The sequence below is a fragment of the Dreissena polymorpha genome, chromosome 1, assembly GCF_020536995.1.
Source record: "Dreissena polymorpha isolate Duluth1 chromosome 1, UMN_Dpol_1.0, whole genome shotgun sequence".
NCBI lineage: Eukaryota > Metazoa > Mollusca > Bivalvia > Myida > Dreissenidae > Dreissena > Dreissena polymorpha.
The window spans coordinates 193,733,713-193,742,330 of record NC_068355.1 but is presented as its reverse complement, the minus strand read 5'-3'; the positions used below and the strand labels follow the sequence as shown (position 1 = coordinate 193,742,330).

Sequence of the window (8,618 nt, the reverse complement as noted above, 5' to 3'; positions counted from 1 at the left end):
CAATGGCATGAGTACGCTAGTGTGATAAATAAATGAGTATTAGAAAGTGATAGGAGTGCTTTGAAAATAAACATACTACAAAGCCATATTAAAAGCAAAGGACATGACAGTATTTACATGTAATTTTAATTTGATGGGTTTTGTACAAAGAATGACGCTATTGAGGAATATTAACATACAACTGAAAAAACACAACTTCATATGATGCAAATTGAACTGTGTATTCATTTATATTGAAAACTCGTTGCTAGTGAGTATGAGTGACACATATCTAACATTTTAACACACATATATTTATATACATATATATTTTTTAAATATTTTTTTTACCTCTGTTTGGTGTCAAATGTAATTTCTTGTTTTTATGATATCGTTCGTGCATTGCCGTAACATTAAATCTTCATACGGAATGACGTAGTTTTAATTAACCGATACCCGCTAAATACGTTAAATGTTTTATTTTAATATTTTTTTTAATACTTTATTTTTCATAAATTAAACGGGCTAGTATCTTTACGGTGTACAATTTCTGATATTCTATATTGGACATAACTTTTAATTTGTAAAATATGTAACATATCTAATTTACGCAACTGTTAAGTATGTCGGAGGTAAATTATCTTACCAAATGACTGCTAAATACTACCAGGAAGATGAGAAATGGTGGCATCATCAATTGTGTTTAATGACCAGACTGTCATCTGCCACCCAGTGTGGTTTATAACACCATGTGGTTAGTTAAGTCTGGACAATATCTGATGAAAACGAGATAATCGGATCATGCAGAATAAAGGGGGCAATTAAAAACACTGGAATGCAAAGGCATACACGATTTAAAGATTGATTCAAATAATAAAATGAAAAATATTGCATTTAATTTAATGCTTTTTTTAATGTGTCAATGTGTTAGTTTTCCAAGACAACCAAGACCATGTAATGACGGCCTTAGAATTTAGAAAGAAATTCATCCGTTGAATAATCAGTGCTCTCTTATATATGTTACCGATTGTTAAGCAGCAGTAATGGCGGACGCGGAGAGAATTCAGGGGAGATAATAATGTAATTACTAAATTATGGAACGGTCTATAGTCAATCACAGAGCATTGAAAACAAGAAATATCTTTAAAAAAGATATACGGCGTTGATTGTGGTCGATGTTTATAAACGATCAAAAGTTATCTCTATGAGACAAAAAGTAGCGGATGCCTTTTTTCTGCGTAGTTCTTAGCTACATCATAAGCAAATCAATTACGGGGTGTTGCGCCAGATTTCGTGGCTTATTTTGCTTTATGTGATATTATTACTCAGATATCTATATTTACAGAATAGAAAAACACAAGAAACATGAAAATAAACGAGTGCATATAGGTCAGCCGGCAATACTCGAATCTTATTTAATTGCATAATTATAGTATAGTGAATTATTGTGCTCATGTTTAATAAACTGGTCTAAATAGATAAATATTTCTAATTAATTTTATCAAAATTGGTCCTTATCATGCAAATGTTGAAACCATATTAAAAATCGATGATTGACATACCACAATAATATCGCCGAATATCTTTATTTAGTATCTTTCTGATCAAAACAGACTTCAAGTGCACAAAGTTTACGAGACGGCGTTTATATAAAGATTTCTGCAACTGACCGCAAACTGACCTTGATACCTAGCGGATTGGAATGCAATGCATTACAGTCACTACGTTATTGTCAGTAAGACCGGTGTAACACAATGATCGCAACCCCTTCTGCGAACTCCGGTGATGAACTGTATATAAACTCTGACTTTCACAAATGGCCGCGAATTGACCCGAAACCTCGCGAGTTGAAATGCAATGCAAGTAAGTACTAAATATGACAACATAGCCTTTAGTATAAACGCTTTTGCGCTGGGTAATTCTCTGAAAATAAAAGGTGAACGCACAAACTGTATTTATGTCGAACATTGATTGTAAAACTGTTCTATCTATTGAGCCTTTTCATAAGAGATAAAATTGTTTCATGCAGTAAAACAGTGTTACAAAGACGCGGATATGTTTCCAATGTTCTGGTGTTATACTCAAATCAGCCAATGGAATAAATGAAGTGTATTCATTCGTACCTAGCCGCGGGAAATTTTATTTGAGTATTATTGGACACTTACAAAGGTCAAGTCAGGGTGAAAAGCTGGCTTAATACAGCTTACGCCGATAAAACGCGCAGTGTGTATATAGTACATGTACTGTTTAAATGCCTTGACTTATTACATGCAGAATGTAGCTAATTTACAACTCCCGCGGATACTAAAGTCATAAGCAAGTCACTTAAAGACAATTGAACTAAGTGTTTATCAGCAGAAATCTGCAATCTGCAAGCATCAAGGTGAAGCGAACCTATGATCACAAGTTCTTAAGGAAGACGTTCAACCGCGTTGCGATAACCGCTTTATCTTAATTTTAATCATATGCGATGCTGATAATGCATTGGAAATCCCAATATAAATCGCCATAGTACATATAACATCATTGTCTTCTCATCAGCTCGACGTTCGTAAAACATTAAATTCAAACGAGAAAATAACAGTAAAGTTCAGTACCGAAATATTGGTCGATGTCCGCCCGTATGCACACGAGAAGTAGAGGGGGTAGTCTGCGCATGGGCGGTGTCCAGTAGGTGTAGACGTCATTTAATACGTCATCAAGCTCCACCTCGGTGATTCCGTTATTGGCTGAAGTAAATATCCATATTGAACTAGATTTTTGCTAAACGAGACTTCCATTAATGTGCTGGCAAGTAGAAAAACAAGTGATCCTCGTTCTGGGAAAGTTGGTCGTAATGCATGTGCGAAAAGTGCCGTCCCAGATGAGCATGTGTGGTCCGGACAGGCTTATCAGGGAAGACATTTTCCGCTTTTATTTGGTTAGTATACAATCTCTTCTTAACAAAAATCCAGTTAAGGCCGAATTAAGTGCTTTAATGCCAGTTTACCCAGAACAAGACTTGAATACAAGATACTCAACCCCCACCTAAGGTAAAATATCCCAAGGCGCGACACACCAATATCCGGCCGTGCAGTTTCTCCAGACGACTGAACAGGAAGTCGACTGAGGTACGGACTGTCGTCTGCAGTACTGTCCGTGACGGCGGGTCGAACGAGCGCCAAAGCATGGCTTCGTCAAACGACAGCTGATCAGAATTGAACAAAATGTCAGTATAGCGTTATACAAAATAATTTATTGAAAAAAAACCTAGCTGTGTAATTTCTGGTTTGCATCAAACGTTCAAGTTTCTACTCACTTCAAACTTGTCGACTAATATGATCCTGATTGAAGACTTTTTGGACGGAACGGTTATAACTTAGGATTACCCATGAGATTGATTACTAAAAGAAAATAATGAATTCCCAATTAATTCAATGATGCTTTACTGACTTACAAGTATTTTTGCTTGGCATTTAATGTTAGATTACAAATACAACTGGCACTAATAAACTATTCATCTTTCAAAAAGAATGTTCTTTATCGTGATGATAATGATACACGTACCAGGCCGCTTCGTGGGCTTTGATTTCCCAGCATACTCAGTTGTTGCACCAGACTCTGTAGCAGAGGCAGTACGGAAGAACTCTCCACTGTTGTACCGAGAAACCTGCAGCCCAGAGAAATATGCGTCATGTGATGTGTTACCGTTTCAGGTATTGTGTAGTTTCCAACAAACAAGATAAAGATGAACATAGTTACGGCCAGTTTTAAATAAAGGAAGCGTGGAAAACACCAAGAATTGTTTTAATACAATTCTGGCCTTAAGTCATTTTAGATGATTTAAAGAAGTTTAGATTGAGAAAGAAACACAATCATCATAACGTAAATACTTATGTTTAATAATATCACCACAGAACACAACTGTATTAACCCTCACGAAAGAATTTTAGAGTACTGAAATTATTTATTTGTCTTTTTTTAAGTTAAGCATCTCTTAATAATGTATAGGTACATGTCGGTTATTACATATTTTCAACAGCAGATCATTAGCAATTCAAATTTTGAACATATATCTGTTATCAAACATTTTCCTATAGTTCAACTTCAATCGCGCGTTCGGAAATCTGACACCAGTTCTAGCCAGAAAACGGAACTGTATGTATTATAATTAAAGCGCAAACATTCGAAACAGTCGAGCCAACATAGGGTCGAATATCACTAAAACTAACCGTAATCTGTATGTATTCTTCCAGTAACTGTCACGCAACTAACCGTAATCTGAATGTATTCTTCGAGTAACTGTCACGCATTTTAAGAACACGGGCTGATAAAGCCTTCCTTTACGCCCATAATGACAGAAAGCCGCGTTGATACGCCGTAACTCAATTGTGTTTAATATGGTAACCATGTAAGCGTCTTACTGCATAATTATCGTTGTTGTTGTTGTTTTTTATCGAGTGCACCGGGATTGTCTCCCATATGGCCATCGCCGCCAGAAAGACGTGTTAGTTGGTTACGGGGGATAGTGCAAGATACAGAAGACACCCCGTTCCAGGGGTGACCCTGGGTCTTTTAGTGCCCGGTGTATAGCACCTAGTACACTGCACCTCGGTTTAACGTCTCATGCGAAAGACGAGTTAGTAGGTTAGGTGCAGCGGGGGATCGAACCAGCGATCTCTGGATTGTGAAGCCAGTGTGTTACCACTAGACCACGGATCCGCAACTTGCATAATTATCAAACATCGAACAGCCCTTTTATATTTTACGTTTTCGGAAACAACGTCTTTTGCAAAATAGTAACACGCGCGAGGTGCAGCGCTGTTTTCGTGCCAATAATAATGACATAATTATTCTTGACGCTGTTATTCACAAATGGGTCGGATGCCATTTGGGCGTCGATTTTGATTCTACTTATTTGTTATGGTACAGTGATGATAATACTGTTTTTGTTTTATGAAGTGCTGTAATTGTGAATATTTGTCGTTATTTTTTTAATTAATAGATCTTGATTTTATCAGGCACGTACTTCAGTAAACAATTACTGTCTGTTGTTGACGTATTAATGATTTGGTATTTATTCAATCATCAATATTAAGTAGCAATTCTACTGGTAGTTCTAGAAGCACAAATGTCAAACTAGCCGTAACATGTAGTTTGAGAAGAGAAGTTAATATAGTTCGATAATTCCTTTAGTATTATTATATGAAAAGTCAAATCGTTTAATATCGCAGCTAAATGTCATGTACCTTGGAACCCCGGAAGTTCCCTCGCTCGCGTACCGGGGCTCCGGTCGGTAGGAGGTGGCATGTCGTATCAACAATTCCTTTTCCAATATTCTGGAAACACTTCCGGAAATGAAGAAAACCGCTGCCCGCCGTTGGCTGTAGACAACCGGAAGTGCAGAGTCTGCGATTGTGCAATGCGACCAGAGGCGACGTCATCGAGTCATGCATGCACACCGACGCCTAAGAATTGTCCAAGCAAGTGGTGGATGAACGAAAGTGCCGACACGCATGAGACCAACAAAGGGAATGGTAATCAATATGTTTCAAGATGCAGAAGGGTTTTGCACATGTATTCCGTTTGGATGCGTTTCATATCGTTATTAAAAAGAAGGCGTTAAATATATTTTGTTTAGCGAGTGCTTTATTGAGCATTTTGTTCCTTATCTTTGTCAATCGTATTTCGCATCATTATTTCAACTAAACGTATATTAGCTATTTTCAAAAGGATATGTATTATGTATGCCGTTTGCATTAAAAACAAAACTTGAGTTAACTAAGAAGATTAAGATCGATGTTATTTACTTTACACGAACCAGGTGCACTTCCGATCAGCGGCGACACGTACTGAAAGTGCAACGACATGTGCATGTTGTCGTGCCACGATGGCTACACGCTAACCATCACAACAGATGACACTGGCTGTCAGACTTGCGCATGCGTAGATTCAGAGCCGTGTAGAATTATCGCTTGATCTGTGGTAGTGTTGGTGATGATGATGGTGGGGGTGATGTTTATTTGAGCGGGTTTGTGGAAGTGATGATGCTGATGATGCTGACGAAGAATTGTAGAAGGATGAGAATAGTAATGATGTTTATGATGGTGCCGATTGATTATGATGTAGGTGGTGGTGCTACTGCTTCTGGGGCTGCTTCTAATGATGATGATAAGGTTGATTATAACCATGTTGCTCATGATGTTGATGATGATTTTGAAGATATCCATGATGATGATGATGATGATGTGTCGGTTGATGATGGTAGCGACGCGGATGCTATTGCATTTGATGATTATGATCATGATGTTCTGGTTCTGATAATGATGATGATGATGGTTATTATTATTATGATGATGATGATGATGATGATGATGATGATGATGATGATGATGATGATGATGATGATGATGATGATGATGATATTGATGGTGATGCATTACATGTTTAAGCATATTCACTTTAGAGCAAAAGTATGGACTCTCCACGAATACCATTCTAGGATCTTCGCAACATTCCGCATCACAGCAAAATTTGGAACAAACCACAAAAGAACCAACCACTTCAGCATCCAGTATGAGCTCTTCAAGCGGAAACGGGCTCTCATTATCCGGGAGCGGTCACGGCGCAAGTGCTGGAATAGACTCTTGGGGATCTGGTTCAGGAACCGGAGGCAGTGGCGGGAGTGGTGATCCTTGAAATGCAGCGTCGGTTGGAGACAGTGACGGGAGCGCTTCAGTTTGCGGGATGGACGCATGAGGAGCTATTAACGTCGTAAGCGGGGCGTCTTTTAGTTGTTTCGGGCCAATGTGTCCGGAAAGCGAAAGTACTGTTATTTCGTTTTTTGATGTAACCTCATCAACAAAATATGAGACTCGTTCTTGTAAAACGGAGTTTAATGCATAAATGATGTTAAAAGGAGTTCGCGCATGCTAATCAGGGACGACAGTTTCCGCTTTTAAGGAATTTACTGTTTAAAAGAAGTGTCTTCTAGACGAAATTACCAGTCTTTGCGGGAAGTGTCGTCCCTGTCTTGGCGGGAAGTGTCGTCCCTGTCTTGGCGGGAAGTGTCGTCCCTGATAAGCCTATGCGGACTGCACATACTAATTTGAGACGTTTATAAAGCATATGTATTAAACCCAATATTCCAAAAACGCGGCTAATATAGTGTCCATCGTTTGGTCGAGGGGTTCCGAGTTGTATCACCGCTTTCATAAAGAAATGGGTTTAGCATTCAACTAATTCAATAGTGTCTTAATGCGGCAAATTTTAAAATACACTCATACGGTGTTTAAATAAAAAGACAAATAACAGATGACCCCGTCGATGGTATTCTTATCAAAATTCTCAATATGCGTGGATGACATTTTGTACTTCATGTTATGGTATAACACATAGGCAACGCCATTGTCTCTATTTCATTATAAGTTTTGACCTGTTTATTTACATGCCCACACGTAATGGGAAACATGATAAATTGCACATGTCCTTCCGTCCGACCACCCGTGGTTAAACGATTGAATAACATTAATGTGTAAATGAATGTAAAGAAATGACTTATGTGTGCGACGACTTTTTGAAGAATACTCTCAATTAGTTTTGTGTAATATGTATATTAAAGCGGGACTGCACGAATTTTATATGTGTTAAATGGTAATAAATTGATACAAAATATGTTACAAGAACACAAAATAAGCAAGAAAAAAAGTATACATTGAAGACCAATTTCATAAAATGCAGCAGACAGATTAGCTCCCCGAGCCGATTGTGACGAAGATATTTCGTACATATGTTCCTACAATAACCGAAGCATTCGTCTTTTTTATGAGGATCGGAGTTGGTGTTTGTGTGTCGTATAAATAGATATCGTTGCCGGAAATTAAAATGATCCGTAAAAATAAATTTAGATTCACATCGTTCATGCATGATATGCATGCTGTCGAATTTGACTATAATACAGACATTTTCGATTTCAGAATAAAATATCTGGCTTATTTCGCATTTTTCGACACATGTTCTTCTTAACTTTTATCTTAATTTATATTGAAATATATGTCTTATATGTTTTTTATTACACATTTTATATAAATTCACAAAGATTTGACAAAATCGTGCAGTCCCGCTTTAAGAAATACAAAACACGCACATTTAATGAATACGTACTACATTATATATGCACTATTTTAAGAAAATATTACGCATTCGCAAATCGACGTTATAAAACCTTGAGTTAATCTCTTAAACTTCTATATTGCATGACCTATGTATGTTTAATTGAACATGTATTTCACTAGTATAATGACTTAAAGTGTGTCTATGCAGTGGCCTTATGTGGGGAAATTGATGAATTGAGGTCATTTTCGAGCGTGCGATGCCTACGAAGTGAGTTCGGATCATAAATTTCGCTTGTATCGTTCGTCCGTCCCGTTTCTTGGGCGGAGAATAAATCGAAACGTGATATAGGAGTCCAAATCATACTTCATGCTATGAAAGAAGGAGCTGGATGGAGTTGCAGGAAGAATGACTCTTAATGGATAAATCCGATTTTTTTTTAATGTCGCCAGGATAATAAAGATGTTTTTTGTTCCATATTTTACAACAAATTTTGTTTTAAGATGCCACATGTAGCGTATAAACACGAGCACTGCATTTCAACCCGA

The 8,618-nt window shown here is 37.5% G+C and overlaps 1 long non-coding RNA gene across 1 annotated transcript; it reads right to left on the bottom strand.

The window, feature by feature from the left end:
• Positions 1-2,661: 2,661 nt before the first annotated feature.
• LOC127864439 (uncharacterized) lies at positions 2,662-5,499 on the bottom strand. The gene is made up of 4 exons (XR_008041939.1): positions 5,208-5,499; positions 3,526-3,628; positions 3,007-3,166; positions 2,662-2,708 (listed from the first exon to the last, which is right to left on the bottom strand). It is a non-coding gene; the product is annotated as an uncharacterized LOC127864439 (long non-coding RNA).
• Between the last annotated feature and the right edge of the window lie 3,119 nt (positions 5,500-8,618).